The sequence below is a fragment of the Haliotis rufescens genome, unplaced genomic scaffold, assembly GCF_023055435.1.
Source record: "Haliotis rufescens isolate VD_foot unplaced genomic scaffold, xgHalRufe1.0.p SCAF_11, whole genome shotgun sequence".
NCBI lineage: Eukaryota > Metazoa > Mollusca > Gastropoda > Lepetellida > Haliotidae > Haliotis > Haliotis rufescens.
Genome location: NW_025963791.1, coordinates 15,840,393 through 15,857,156, shown reverse-complemented (window position 1 = coordinate 15,857,156; position 16,764 = coordinate 15,840,393). Strand labels below are relative to the sequence as shown.

The 16,764-nt window shown below is 37.6% G+C and overlaps 1 long non-coding RNA gene across 1 annotated transcript; it reads right to left on the bottom strand.

Moving 5' to 3' along the window:
• Positions 1 to 1,053: 1,053 nt before the first annotated feature.
• LOC124150855 lies at positions 1,054 to 14,511 on the bottom strand. Its single transcript, XR_007219936.1, has 4 exons — positions 14,147 to 14,511; positions 11,137 to 11,313; positions 10,411 to 10,605; positions 1,054 to 8,594 (listed from the first exon to the last, which is right to left on the bottom strand). It is a non-coding gene; the product is annotated as an uncharacterized LOC124150855 (long non-coding RNA).
• Positions 14,512 to 16,764: the final 2,253 nt, after the last annotated feature.

Genomic DNA, 16,764 nt, shown 5'->3' with positions numbered 1-16,764 from the left:
ACAATTTTGATGCCTTGTCAGATAAGTAGACACCTTAGTGCCTGATGATAGTAGATAGTAGATATTGCCACTTAACGAGAGTCGGCTGTAGTGACGTTCGGTCTGAGTTAACTTCAGTTAAGTGAAAGGAAAGTGGGATCTGTTCGAGATATCAGTGTTCTGACGTGTGTACCAGAGTTGATTACGCCCAAATATGCAAAACATGTTTAACGCGGATAACATGAGACCACATAAAACCGGACAACACTGAAAGTAAACAAATACTTGGACCTGAATTAATTTTTTAAAATATTGGAAATATATGGACAGGAATAAGAGATGTTGTACATTTGTCAATTTATCTACAGCCATAAGGACGGTGCATCACGTTAGTTTACAAAATCTAAAACTAAAATAGATAATTTTGGTTGAAAGTTATCAACATCCTGTTAAAATGTGCATTTTACTCCGTGACGATTTGTACATGACTACCACTCAAAATATGAATATGACAATAAATAATATCATTACGTAACTTGGTGGTGCGTTTTTAAAGGTACGTAGCTCACCTTACTCGGCTGTCTCACAGCATACATCCTTTTCAAAGACATAAAATGTAAAGGATCTATGACGTAATAAGCCGCCAACAAAGCTGATTAACAGATGGCCCACCATAGTGGACGGCTTCACACGTAACACCGGATCAAGCCCCACCGGAAGTAGCCCAACCACCGCCTCATCATAGGGACCCCAAACACATCACCATACTCCTAGCCTACTTAATGAGTGACTGAATGTTGTAAAACGCCAATGTCAGTAATATTCTAGCTACCGTATTCGACGTAATAAGCGCCCACGGCGTTATTTGCTAATATATTGGCAAGTGAACAATCCCAGTTAGCACCCCTTCCGATTGATCAATGAACACAAGACTTATTTATTCGTGTATAAAACGCACTCGTTTGTTATATGCACCCTTAATTATGGGCAATTAAATTCTCGAAAATATATCTATCTTGTATAATACACACAGATTCTTCTTCTATATCATTTCAGGCTGACCACAAAATTTACAATCTTTCAACCTCGTTTTTAATCTCACCAAAATCATATTCTAATAAGAGCCCCCTATTTCTAATTTTGAGAGCGCCCTGTGCGCTTATTACGTCGAATACGGTATATCACGGCGGCATGCAAATAGTCGAGTAGGGGCTTGACATAAAATTGGTTCATATACTTCTCAAAAGAAGTAAAAGACCACCCGATTTTTTCATATGACAGATTAACTGTAGTAATGTGAAAGGATCGATCGGTCCTTAACTTCTTTCGAGTAGCATAATAAGATAAAACTTCCACATTGGGTACGATGACACGATCCAGTTTAGTCGTCTTGACGACAACCGGATCCGTACGGAGCGGTTTACACAATGAGAAGGTTCTATGCACTTTCGATCTTGTTTGGAATACACCTGCAGGTTGTAATGGTGGGGTGAGGTGAAATGGGGTTTAACGATGAAATACCATGCTGCAGTTTAACATGAATACCCCACTCAGACACAGTATACTGACTCCGAGCCGACCAGTCCTTGTTTTAGACCCTTAATGTCGAGCGCCAGACAGGGTAACAACAAGTACCACCTTTTAACGTCTTTTGGTATGACGCGGCTGGGGATTGAACCCCGGACCTTCCCTTCTCCGGGCGGACTGTCTACCACTAGGCGGTCAGCAGGTTGAAATGTGTGACACATACAGTGGTCTAATACTAGCTTGACCAATTATATAATTAAACCTTCAATACATTTTGAGACATTTTGAGACAGACTAACCGCAAACGTTCAAGTGAGCAGTCATCCCGTGAGCTTCACCTTGGAACATGTGCCAAGATCAACATACTCTCATGATAATAATCCGTTGTGTCAATGAGTAAAATCACCTACAGTGGCGGTCAAAAAACAATGTATGATTGGCCCAATATTGGCCCACATGGTGTATAAAATTTAAATAAGGATTTACTGTACCCGTAAGAGAACTAGATGTGTTTGCAAGTTCATTAGCAGCCCCCTTCATTTCCCCAAAGCTCCCAAAATCTTAACATGCCATGTACTTCCAGTCCGAAAACACTACTTCTAGGCCTTGACCTTAATGAAGGCAACTTCTTCAGATGTACCAAGTACCACGTCTCAGTATCATACCAGTTCCAGCGCAACAGAAATTGGCAATGAATGACAATTACGAACCTGAATACTGACCTTGTCCTTGACGTTTTTTTTACCAAAAGAAGGTATGCACCAAGTTTCATGATAAATGCAAGAATACTCTTTGAGAAAGTGTAACCTCAAACATTTTAATGGTTTATTTCTATCTTGTGACCTTCGCCTTTGACCTTTTTATAGCAAGTGTGTTGATCAATACGTGTGACCTTTCATATCTGATATGTACAGAGAACTAAAATAATATTTCAGAGCATCATCTAATTCTTCTGTGTCTGTTGGGTTGGACGCTAGACCCATCCTCAATCACCTTTACAACAGAAACTAGATGCGCCATTTTGTTCTGCAGAACACAACATGGGAGGACACAACCAATATCAGCGCACGATGCCAGCCTTGGAGACAAACAATAGATCTATACCAGGCGAGTCGACTGTACCCGACTGAATTCTCATTATCACAACCAACGATGCACTATATATATAAATATACCTTCTTATGATTTAATCTATGAATAGAAAATAGCTTTTAAGAGATTCCTATGTGCATGTCCACTTAATAAGTTTATGGTTGCTTAACTAATGACCATGTATTTAAGCAGCTGTAAAGAACAATCTTGATGCAATGGATGACATTTGAATGTGAGTGAGTGTGGTTTTACGCCGCTTTTAGCAATATTCCAGCAATATCACGTCAGGCTTCACACTTTGTACCCATGTCGAGACTCGAACCCGGGTCTTCGGCGTGACGAGCGAACGCTTTAACCACTAGGCTATCCGACCGCCCCCTTTGAATGAGATAAAACGCTAAAGGGATGAAGGTATTGCCCCCAATTACCAGCGTAATCGTTAAACGTTGACAGACATGTTGTAAGATGTATGGATGGAGGATGGAGGCCCCAGTCACCCGGCCCGGTGGGCTAGGCGGTACATTATGTGTAGACAGAGAGACAAAATACATGTACCGTTATCAAGAAACATGGTCCATTTGTTCGTATAAATAATAAAACATGATATTAATATGTGTGATAAATAGTATATATGGACTATGGACCTATGCATCCATCTAAAACAGTTTGTTTAACACGTCAAACATCAACATTAGGCCACATTAAATTAATCTTGTTTCTCACACATTTTGTATTAGTTACTTTATATATCTTTAAACTCCATCTGCTGTGCCACAACCGGCACTGCGAAATTTACCGCATGGTAATATGCACTTCTTCAAACAAAGGAATCACAAACGAAATATGCTTATGTAACTATAGTGCCATGACACTGTAGCTCGCCTATAGGCAATATAAGGCATACAGTCATCAGCATTTGAGAGATTGGAAGGGCATGGTGAAGTTCGAATGTCAAATCAAGTCCAATAGTGAAATTATGGCACAACCGTTAGAAGCATATGTAGTTACATTAAAAATTTACAAGATATTAAATTTAGATTCACTTTACAAAACAAATCTCTGGCTAAAGGTCATAAACAGGGTTCTCAAAATGGCTGTGTTGGCGAACATATTGAAAATCGAATTTCAAACAAATGAAGGCGCCCAAACAGGCAACGACATGAGCTCACTTTACCTTCGGTCAGGTGAGCTACAGTATCACGTGTCAGGCAATGTTTGTGCCCGATGACGACAAGAAACAAGATTTCTTTAATGCGGCCATTTTATTACAAGTGATAATGATGTAATAAGGTCTTCTCAGAGTTCATAAACGTAAAGCACCCACATTGAAATCACAGAGTAGTAAACACGCATGCAGCTGCTGAGAGAACGTTTGTATAACTACCACTATCATCTGCCATAATTTCGTGCCACGTGTTCGCCTTAGTGAGTCTTACTTCCCGAAATACACTTTACCTAAAACAATACTAATACACTCTGAAGTGAGTTAAGATTTCGGCACAGCTTGAAACCAAGTGACCTTGAGGTATCATGGCCACATTGCATGCAATGGTCCATATATGTCTAATTACCAGAATCTACGACCACTAGAATGTGCCTTTTCATTGATGAACTTCATTTTAACAACGCAAAACTGACTTTTAATTAATCAAACCCTCTTTTTCGTCAAGTTCTGATAATTTGGTACGCCTTATATTGAGAATGTAAACAGTTGTGTATGGCTATCCATAGGAACGTAACCGACTAAATGTGTTCATCTGAATTGCCAATTTACTGATGTCTTGAGTTACATTTATTTAAAACAGTGTTAGAGAAAGTTTAAGTAGTGACACAAACGTTTCCCAGCAGCTTACTAAAATGCCAACCCTGAGGTCTTAAAATGAGTTTATACTTTTTTTTATTTTGTATATCAAGGTTACACTTTAATCTGGCCATACTTTTCTAGAAAATATAACAACTATCTGTAAATAGTTTTGGGGGTAAAATTCACTGTTAATACATAGTTTGAGCCAATCAGAATGACACAAAGTGTTGCCATAGTTACAGTATATAATATACACATCAATAACACAGTACACATGGAGTCAATAGATCAGTTCCACGGGACCAAAAGTTACTTAACAAATATATTTTTAAAATAGCACGCATTTATAAGGTGTTAGTAATTAAGAACAATTACAAACGCTTCTATCATATGTTGTAAAAGTGGGAAAACTGTCTTTGGTCTAGTCGCCGGAATTCTCGCTTCACCTATCAGTGTACATGATCAGCTTACAGAGATGCGATAAGCTCCATACTATAACCTCCCAACACACTGACGTCTCGTCTACGGCGTGGCTTCCGAAGAAGTGAATATCACCACCTCTTCGTATTATATGACCAAATAAAGGGTAGAGAATTATATAGATAATAAATCCTAAGAATGAAAGTAGGATTCTCGTATTCTTGAAACACATGAGAAAAGGAAATAATCTTTAAATTCACTTTCAACGAATTCAATGTTAAACATTTAGATATTTTCAACGAATCAATCCGCTTTAATATCATGTACATTATTCTGTATAGTTTCTAGCCAAAATCAGAGAGGCGAAAGAGGTAATGATTTTGCTTCTTGGGAGTCAACCGCTACTCGCTATAAAGATACCACGAAATAACGTTCAAGACATACGACATGTAACACGTGACATGACGGATCCATCTGGGACTTACAGGATGCGCAGACAAAGGTGAACTATTGTATAAGATATACCCGTGTATACCCGTGAATACCCGTGTAAAACAAGTCAACCCGTACCCCTGGAATAATAACGTGATCAGCATTCCTGGAAATTCACGTACAAAAGGTCATAGTCATTTTGAACTTGACATGTTGTTTTTTTATAAACGTTGTTATAAACATATTGAACGGCCCGTATAAACATATTGAAATATGTTTACAGACAGATATGTGATGCATACAATCTCCATAAACGTACAACTAAAAACAAGGATTATCTCCCCTATAACTACAACAACTTGAAGCACCAACCTAAAATGATCAAAGGGTAATTCACCGAAAACATTTCTGACCCATTACGTATATTTAAAAGGTGTTGAGCAAGATTTTATTTTTGATACTTAAGCGTGTTCCCTTAAGAGACTCCAGTATACAATAACAATGTTTATAGAGATTGTAAGGGTAAATTTTGACAGTTCCCAATGCAAAAGAAATATATAAATATTAAAGTTTTACGGGGGTGAATTCTAAATGTATATTTGAAGGCACTTGATAGAATATATTATTTCATAACATCATATTTTCAACATGTCAACTCTATTTCTTTATCCTGCATCCTGCTCGTCCATCGGGGAACGCACCATGCACGGTTGGCGTGGGGAGGTCACGACTTAGGAAACAGTCTTATAGTGTATGGATTGTTTTACCAATAGATTAGCCAGGTCAGGTGAAAGAAAGGTTGCTAAATCGATGTTTGTGAATATATATGTTCTGGCTTGACATCGCGTGGCCCGGCACGCTGTTTACGATCGATGCAGTTCCAGGAACATCAATACTTTACTTCTTGTACTCTAATTGGATGGGTACAATGGCGAGAGAAGTTCCTATGGTTTTGATTAATTAATTTTTAATTTTTCAAACTTGTTTCTTGATATCACATTTGCGCTAGTGTAATTTCAATTTTCTTATCAATAAAAAACAAAAAGGTCTGGAAATAATTAGTTTAGAGTTACATTTATATTTTGGCCGTTTGTTTTTCTATCCGGCCAGCTGATCCGTAATCCGAAAATAAAAACGCGTTTCCTCCAGTTAGTGTAATATTGCAACACTGCAGGGACAGAGAGGTTGGGGCGAATAGACCTAGAGACAGCTTTTGTTTTTAAGGAACCATAATTTATCAAACACCTCCGTATTACGTCAGTCACTTCACAATAGGTTGTTTTCTATCACCAGTCACAATTAATATTTAAAAAGCAATACACTTATTATTATTAGTTATATTAAACAACATATTTCGGTGGCTCAAACTCATATCTTTGACATATCTGTCTTCGATTGTTGTTCTTGAATATTGCAGATCTCATTGAATATGCACAGTTCATCCTATGTTATCTGAAGGACCTTTACGTGTCATGTTTAAAACTACACATGACTCCGAGGTGGGGTAAATATACATAAAAAAACCAACGTAATGGAAATTTCAATACGGAGGTGGTTTTATGTATTTTGTTGCAGACCCGCACAGGTAATGCGTATACTATTTTTTCACATACAAACGTCTCATATACAAATAAATAATTTATATTCTTTTCCGCCTTTAAAAATGTATTGCAAATGACTTCATCAAAATTGACACAGCTAACAAACATGTTTTAGATTTATACAAATCGATCTATATATATATATATATATATATACATTCTATATAAAGTGAGGTCACCTGATCTTGGTTTTTTTTCATTTTACTGTTATACCAAACATTGCATGATGGGGGATGAAAGCAACACACGAATGAATAATACTTGTTATTCGTCCTTACAGGCTTATAACATAAGACATTATTGTTTTAACAAATAATACATATTATAAAGTTGACTCTTATTCAATATGAAATAACCATGGCACGACAGATTAACTATAATAATATGAAAGATTCGAGTGTTTTTTTTACTTTATTTACAGTTTCCCTCGACCAATATTAATATATAATTTACTTGTAATTACTGTTAATCTCAAAAACATATTTTCCAGTCATTGGGGGAGGTTGCGATTCCTAAAGACAAATTATCAATCTAGTATGGTTTAACCTTTATTATAAACCTCACAAACGTAGTTAAGATATAATTGCTACAGTTAATTACTTTATTTTCATCTATATGAATATGTTAATATTCAACTTCTACATGATATTTACCTATAAGATTACACCTAATTAATTTGGAACACTGAGCTTAATTAAAATGCTTAGCATGCTTCCATGGACTATACACCTGCCCCATCATGCATTGTTTTTTTGGTACATTCTGTTGATATTTATGGAGAGGGCTTTTTATTTAATAATTTGTTCTGTTTTTCATAAATATGAAACAAAATGTAATAAACATTTACACATTAATTGTGAAATGGGTTCTGAAATGCTAAAACCTTTCGCAATTTGAATATCATATTCAGCAAGCGTTAAACCAGGAATATATATCGTGATCTCTCCCCTCATGTATGTGTAAATATACTACCAGCAAAATGTTAAGTTCCACCCGATGCTTTCCTGGTACTGTAGTAAACTGTCATCGTATAGCAGATTAACTATAGTGATATGAAAGGAACGGGTGGTCCTCCTTTTTGGTTACATTTTTAGTAGTATAGAACACTTTTCAATAAACATTCCATATGTATTTATTGTCTTTAAATAATGAACAAGCAACCAACGATGTCCCATGTACATCATATAATAGTAAACTCCCAATACACCCGTCACACAGTACAAACACGTTGTCTGTGATGAGTTAGGTAGGCGCTATACTACAGGCGAGAAGCACCATACAGTACCGACACGCACAGTGGGACGACACACAGAGTTACGATACGTATCATGGAACAAAAAGGATTCCACGAGCAGATGAGTCAGTCAGGCTTGCCGTTGTATATTCAGTCCTCATGCCGAAACAAGTAGATTTGTTTGCAGCAATCTTGAAAATGCCACTGCACTGACGTATGGTGCAAAGGCAGCCGTACTTCTAGTTTCGTATTGATATGTCGAGTGGTTACGGAGCATCACGATGTATCGGTGAATCGTCCCATCTGGGATTGACAGTACATAATTACTCATGCATTAAAACGCCCATACACACATGTAAGAATTTGCTATATACATACATGTTGAGTGTTACCCATGGCTCATTGTCATTGACAGAAGCTGGGATGACCACGAAGCTGCTGGACTTGACGACATCGGACTGATCCAGCGTCACGCCCATTGCGCATCACACACACAAGACAGTTCCTGTGGACATTAAACCAAAACGTGTCGGAAATACATTTTACATGCGTGACTGATCATATGACCTGCAGAACCGGATACCGAATTTTAACAAAACTCACTGACTTGGTTGATGCATGTCATCATATTGCGTAGATCGATGCTTATCATGTCAACCACTGGATTGTCTGGTCCAGACTCACTCATGTCCAGAACGCCGTCATATAGCTTGACTATTGATGAGTGTGGCGTTCAACAACAAACACGAAGATAGCTACTTCTTACCCCATTGCGATTTAGTGTGTGTTGTTTTACGCCGCAGTCAAGCACAATACCAGCTATATTACATGCGCTGAAAACAATGCATGAATTGGTTGCCGAAGTGCACTGGCCAGGAGGACTTGGTAACAAAAGATGTTGCGAGCCCTCATCATAGTGTGTGAGTGTGTGAGTGTGTGTGTGTGTGTGTGTGTGTGTGTGTGTGTGTGTGAGTGTGTGTGTGTGTGTGTGGAGGGGGGGGGGGGGGGGGGGGGGGGGGTTGAGACCATAACGCGAAACTGCTTGGTTGCTTGGTACTATACGTTTCTCTGACGTTTGTGGTGGATCTGTCGCTTTCACACGCATGGCTAATAACGCATACATGTACAAACCCGTGAAGTTCCGGGTCAAAATAGGTCTTCAGCAAACAATGCGTGCCGTAACCATGCGTGCCCGTAAAGGCAATTATGCTTATCAAAAGAGGTGACTTACGGTTGTCATATAGCTGGTATATTGCTGAGTGCGGCGTTTAACAACAAACAAATAAAAAAAAAAAACGTCAGTCATGATAATCAGGGTACATCAAAATCCAATTTTACTACTTTATGTGGTTTATGGATAAACTACGAAATAAAAACAAAACGACAACAGACTGTGACATTAAATGACGCCTTTACTGACTTGATGAGTCGTAAAAACACATATGTATGGACAAGAATTTTCAACTGGACAGTCGGGCCAACGGCACGGAAATGTTACTAGCCCTATTTAAAAGTCACTAGCATTTGGCTAGCGGGCAAGCATCTTTTTGAAAACAGGCTGAAAATGATCCAGCCTGGGCCAGGCAGACAACTGGTTGACAGCGTGATCAACAGTCCACGTGACATGGTGACACAGTATCAGATAGGTCGGACATTGTGACCATCCGATTCCCAACATGCATGGGATGCTTGGGACATACTCTACTCCGGAATCCCCGCGGAGGTTGTTCTCATATATCCTTCAGTTGTTTCAAATGCATTCACTGGTGAATGATAGGGAATTTAAGGATGCTCTATATGTTCACAAGCAGTGTGACAGAAAAACCCTTTAACTCGATATAATAATGGCTAGAATGTGTTTTTACTAATAAAAACATATGTCTCCCCCTTCTTTCTTGATACATTACTTCAAGTTGTTGTGTTTGCAAATCCGAAAAACAATAATATGCAAATTATAGCCTGGAAATATAACGGTTTCATGCAGAAATATTAATAGCTGTAGAACTTGGCGGGAAACAACGCTACTTTTTTTAGACTTAGTCCAAATTGTTCCCATGGAAACACAACAAATTAGAAAAAATAAAATTGAAAAATATGAAAGGCAATACTTGAGCTTGTAAGCCAAGCCAAGAGTTGTTTGAGATTAAGTCCAAATTGTTTCCATGGAAACGTAACAAAACAAAATTAAGAAAACTTTCAAAATATCCAAAGTCACCAGTGAATAGGATGAGCAATGCATAACCCAAGTTTCGTTGAAACATGTTGGGCAGTTCAAGATATGGCACGGACACGAACCTACTCTTGTTTAAAACAATACTCACCGTGGTGTTCAGTGCTAGTTTCCTGGACGCCCCCGAGTGGCACATCCTCTTCGTCCAAGTCTTCCTTCTCGCGGGAGTTACGGGAAGGTTGACATGCTGGGACGAACAGCCACATGAAGCCCACAACACTCACAACACACAACATACAGCACAGGGCGATGGTGATGATGGCAGTCGTGCTCAGTGTTGGGGGGACTGGAAGCAACATACCAGCGTTGTGTGTACATGTATATTATCATGTAGGCTCATTTAAAATGGGTTGTTTTCCACTGATATAAATATATACACAACGAAAAGGTTAAGCACCGCTTTACTATGTATTTTCCATATAAAACAGTCAATTTGAAAATCTTATCGTTTTGAAATTCTTTACTAAACACATATTTGTTTATTTTTTAAATGTGTCATGCACAATTTTTTACAGAACTCAAACATATTTTGCTACTGTTGTTTGTTTGTTTGGTGTTTGGTGTTTAACGCCGCACTCAGCAATATTTTAGCTATATGACGGCCGTTTGAAAATAGTCGAGTCCGGATCAGACAATCTAGTGGTTGACATCATGTGCGTCGATCTACGCACTTGGGATACGATGACATGCATCAACCAAGTCAGCGAGCCTGACCACCCGAACCTTAGATGATTATGGTATCTTTTCTCATCATCCGACAAGAGTTGGGGATGTGTTCCAACTAGATGATGTGTATTCACTATAACTGACATGTTACCTTCCATCCCTGGGCTGGTTGTTGTCGTGGTCGGTGCTGACGTGGTTGTCATGCAGTATGCTGAGCAGGGCTGGGGTATCGCTTCGTACCCTACCCGGGGGCAGAGTTGAACACAGCTATCGCACCGGGACAGCGCCGTGTCGAAGTATAGCCCATACTGACACTGCTCAGTGGGGACTGCAAGTCAAAGGTCAAGCGTCACGCCACAATAAAACTGACTTTCTGTTCCTACGACTAATAGTCTAATTATATAGTTTTAGGTGTGGAATTTATAAGGCCTATTTTAAACATAAATGCAAATTAACCTCCTTGAAAATTGTCTTCTCACCAAAGTTCTGAAAGTAATTTAAACTCTTTGTAGGGAATATAATGATACTGGGTAGAAGAAGCATACATCAAACAAGAGGATGCTTTATTTGGATAAAGTTATCTGGATAAATGACAAATTTAATCAGATTTTAATGTCTCTCGTTTGAGTGAAAGATCCAGCGTCCCAAAAAAACATTTTATGGCCTAAATAGTTATCATATCTATGACCATATGCATGTGATGTGGGTGAATATTGTCTAATGCCGTTGACAGCAATGCTCCGTCTATATCGTGTCGGACTGTAAATCATCACGTCTGGACATGGCAAAACAGTGATTTAAAGCACGAAGAACGGCCTAGGTCGTCGGATATATAAACACATTTGTCAGTAAGGTCACAAACATCGAACTCCGGGGACCAGTGCTACCCCGGAATCCCCACATGGACTTAACATCAGATACCGGTGTACGTTTACATGTTATAAACACACATATTCATTAATGGGTCTTAACAAAATTTGTACCCCTTTTGGTCCTGTTGAATAAACAAAATTATAACTTGAAAATTCCAACTTTTAGTGATTTAACAAGAAACATCTAAAGTTAACAAGTAGTTGGGTAAATTATGCCAACACAAAGAAACATAATTTTTGTCATATTTTAAATACACCGGAGAAACAGTAGAAATGTATTGTCCTTGGTGTAACCATTATAATTACCGATTATTTGCAGAAATAAAAAATATATACAATATTTCTTTCAGCGTATTATTGTAACACTAATATTTTACCTCTGCCTAGAAAAGAAAAAAATCTCACTTTTAATATCACCACGTTTTAAAACCTTGATCATCACTCTTTGTGGGAAATGAAGAGAAATAGTTTTCATTTTCTCTTCTCTGTGTCCCCACACATTGCCAAAATGATCCATATAATTTCAATATTCTTTATTTATTGAAAATGTTCTTTGTAAATCATGGTATGCTATGTGCCTTAACCTGAATCATTTTCAGAATTTCCTCTGGTAACACCAAAGACAAAACGGTTACACCAAAGACAAAACCATTACTCATAACGACTTTTCTTTCACATCACAATAATTTTTCAGAAGGAAATGATGCACACTATTTGGTGTTGCATATTTGAAATGGCATCTGACATTTTTGTTTCACAACGTTTTCTTTGAAGTTAATACTGCTGACTTGAGGTAACACCAAGGACATATTAAGTAACACCAAAGACATTTAGTGATTATAAAGGGACCTAAGTTAGGGTGTTTTCATAAATTTAAGTGTTAATTATGAGTTAAGAGTTGTAATTACAATGGCACAAGACATGTTTTACCCTTTAACACTAACTTCAAAATTATTACTTGCTGACTTGTGGTAACACCAAGGACATATTGAGTAACTCCAAAGACATTTAGCTTCATCTAACTGTAAGTTAGAATGTTTTAATAACAATACAAATATAAGTGTTAATATGATTAAAGAGTTCTAATTTCAATGTCACAAGACGTTGCCCATTCTATGTTAATAATTGCTGACTTGTGGTAACACCATGGAAATTTTACATTACATCAAGGACATATTAAGTAATACCAAAGACATTTTGTCATGATTTAGGTAACACCAAGGACAGTTACACCAAAGACATATTTCATTCAACATGAAAAAAAATACAATTGACTGCTCACTGTACAGTAGCCGACAAGATTCATTACCAGTGCATTTAACTCTTCTATTATGCATGTAAGGATGTTTTAAAAATGAAATAGTTTTCTTTGTAACAAGGTTACATGGAAATTACATATGGTGATGCTCGCTGTTGCCTTGTTTCCACAGTTTCAATAACGTTTTCTTCTGTTGACTTAAAAGAAATTCTCCGTGAAAGAGAGAAATTGATGTGATAAGGGAACATTCATTTACCTTATGTCTACATAAAGATGGATAACTCTGACACCTAACTAAACAAATGGTAAAACCAAGAGCAGACATATTTTGGACAGGCAGGCTTTGCTTATTTTTCATTATTTAATGACAGAAACATGGAGGAAACTGATGTTTATTTTTGAGATTCTAATCACATTAGTAAAATAACGACATAATAACTCGTGTATATGACACAAAATATGAAATATGTTCACTGAAAAATGCATTCGGTGTCTATTGACAGTGATATTTCAATAATTCAGACTATATACCACTCCACCACAAGTAAATAAAGCATATATAATATTTTATTTTGCTTCCACATTGAATTATTAGGGATGGAAGTTAAGGGCTATCTCTAACTTTATTTTAGATAGAGATTACTGCCATAAAAAGGGTACGGTACATATTTTGATAATGACCCTCATATAAAATGCAGAACAATAGTATGGAATGGAAAATAAGAAAAAACTTGTTTATTTTGTCTTCTTACTTCTCAAATAACCGATAGACCACAGGCCTTAGCGTCTTTGTGTTGGAGCGAAAGAGAAACTAGGGAATCCCATATTTCTACATTAGATTTAACTGCGCAGTTCGTGTTTTTCATTTAATCAATTATTTTAATGAATGGATCTGTAATATGATCACCCTATTCCGAGTTAGACATGTTTTCATTTACCTAGCCAATCTTTACATTTGAGCTAATCGAGTTCTACGTCAAGATCACGAGGATTGAATGACCTTACGTGTAAGACAAGAAAAGAGCTCTTACCGCCTTCGACATTGACAAGCGTTGTGAAAAACACAGAAGTTACGTAAAGATAATGAATATTCCGCTCTAAATTCGTCATGTTGATAATATGAGTCCCACAGGCACAGGAAGTACACGTCAACGCATGTGATACCACAGGTATTCCCTAGATTATGTCGCCATGTCTATTTATATCTTTGTATACCCACGCAATGATATGGCAATGTTCAATTTAAGGGTTAAGCGTCAGTGCCCGTGTATAACTGTTACTTTCACCAAAAACCGCCGCCGCCGCCGCCGCCACCACGGCACACGAGAGAAACGGACGCTACATCTGTGGTAAGCAGAATACATTGTGTTATTTGTTAACTTTTGTTTATTTTTTACTAAATAAAATTAATGTTAGAAGAAAATTAATGTTCTTAGTAAATTTTTATATTATCAACATATTTTACCCTAGGCAATATAGTCAAGATAAGTAACACAAGAGAAATACGTTAATAATAATAATAATAATAATAATAATAATAATAATAATAACATTGTTTAACAAAGACAAAAAAATTAAATTGTGCTCAATAATAGTTTCGAATATTATTTTAACTTTTAAGAAATAAGAACTAAAAGATATATCAATACATGTCGCATTGTATACATCAGGAAAGACAAATAACAACTTATTCAAGGCTCAATTTGGTACTATGAGGGTACAACAGCATCGTTATTTCGGATGGCACCATATATCCCCTTTGAAAATCGGCCAGATGAATGAATCTTTTATTGAACAGATTAACGAATCTTATAGAACACAAGACTATTGGCGTTCACCCTGGGTTTGTCAACATCCGTGCTGCTTGTTTAACCAAATTGCACAACGTCTGCGTCACTTTCAGTTTTTTTCGATTATAAACACCCCGTGACATGAACACGTGTTCAAAGTGGCTGGTATGAATCACGGAACAATGCCTTGTCTGCACGCAGCGCAGCCAGGGCCCCGTTCCACAAAGCAGTCTCAGCGCTAAGGTTTTCGTAACTCCCATACTTTAACACAGACATACGATAATCGTAGCGCTAAGATCGCTTTGTACAACGGGGCCCAGGTCGACTTTGTTGCTTTTTTTTGGTATCCGGTCACAACATGGTATGAAACCTGTGTGGGTTGTTCTGGTGTTGCTGTACATGTAATGTGAAACCTCATTCGTCCAATAACCCCGACTTCCGGGTGATTACTGTTAGGAACGTCTAGATAGAAACAACGGGATATTACTACGAACCTCTTATTCGTTTAATCCTTACGATTTCACTTGGAACAACTATGTCCACTTTAAGAGGGCAGTGCTGTTCTTTCGGGAAGCTGATTTGGAAACCTCCATTCGCTTTAGATTAATTAATCATCCAACCCAACTTACGGAAGCCTTTTAGGGCCATTTGTTTCTACTAAGATACTAAGTTGAAATTTCAAGATACAGATGTTGCAATTTCAAGATAGTATCTTGAAATTTCAACTTCGTATCTTAGTAAAAACAAATGGCCCTAAAAGGCCAAAACATTTCAACTTAGTATCTTGAAATCTCAAGATAGTATCGAATTTTTGTTTTTAAAAACAAAAACAAATGGCCCTAAAAGGCTTCCGTAAACTACATGTATCATGACTATTTTTCGCTAATCGCTTTGATGCTAAACACGCCTTTGCTTATGGGTTTTAGTTAACATAAGTAATATGAACATGATTATATAGCCTGGCCCCGTTCATCAACATAACTTGGTTTCGGAAATGAAGTCTCTATCCCCATCTCCACATCACAGAATGTCTCTCGTTCATTAAACGGGTTCCATTGTTGGTACGCGACGCAAGCTTAGCGTTTTTAGCCAACAGAGGACGGTAAAACAATAGTAAAAATCTGTACCATATCCTGTTATAGCTGCGCATGCGTAACATCCATGGCGTTGTTACAAATGCAAATAATCATGGAGACATGCGTTCACCTCGAAAGTTAGTTTTGGCCGAAAATAATTACAACAAACTGCTCTGCTAGTGTTAATGTTGTCGCGAGCACTTTTACTTCACAAACAACTTAACGTAGTCCACTATTTATTTCATTCGATACCGAGGACCAATGAATGCTATGTTTAGTGTCGTCCAATCGCAGCCTACGACAAATCGGCCTCCGCCTGTCTAGACAGGCGACCAGTCAACTTGCTCAGGCGCAGGAACACCATCAAATGGCTCTTCGAAACGCTAAAGTAAAGCCGATGCGACGTTAAATTTAACTCACTCACTCATTCAAAACGATAGTTAGGCACGAATCAAATTAAAAAAACGCGGCCTCGTACACGCGAGCTCAAGATACATTTAGTCGAATGAATGTTATAGATTAAAATTAAAAAAGATCTTTCCTTGGTACATGAATTATAAGTATTATAAGTCTGTATACTACCAGGCGTTACACGTTGGGTCTAAGAGGGCACACAAGTCTTGTACTGGTGATATGGCCGCTTGTGTCAATCGTAAAGGTGCTGGAAATTTGTCTGGGGATTTCTATTTTTTTTAATGTGCCTGAATAAGGAAAACACTTGCAGCAATGTCATTTTTGTGGCAGAAAATTTCTTCTTTTCCACAGCGTGAAGCATAATTATTT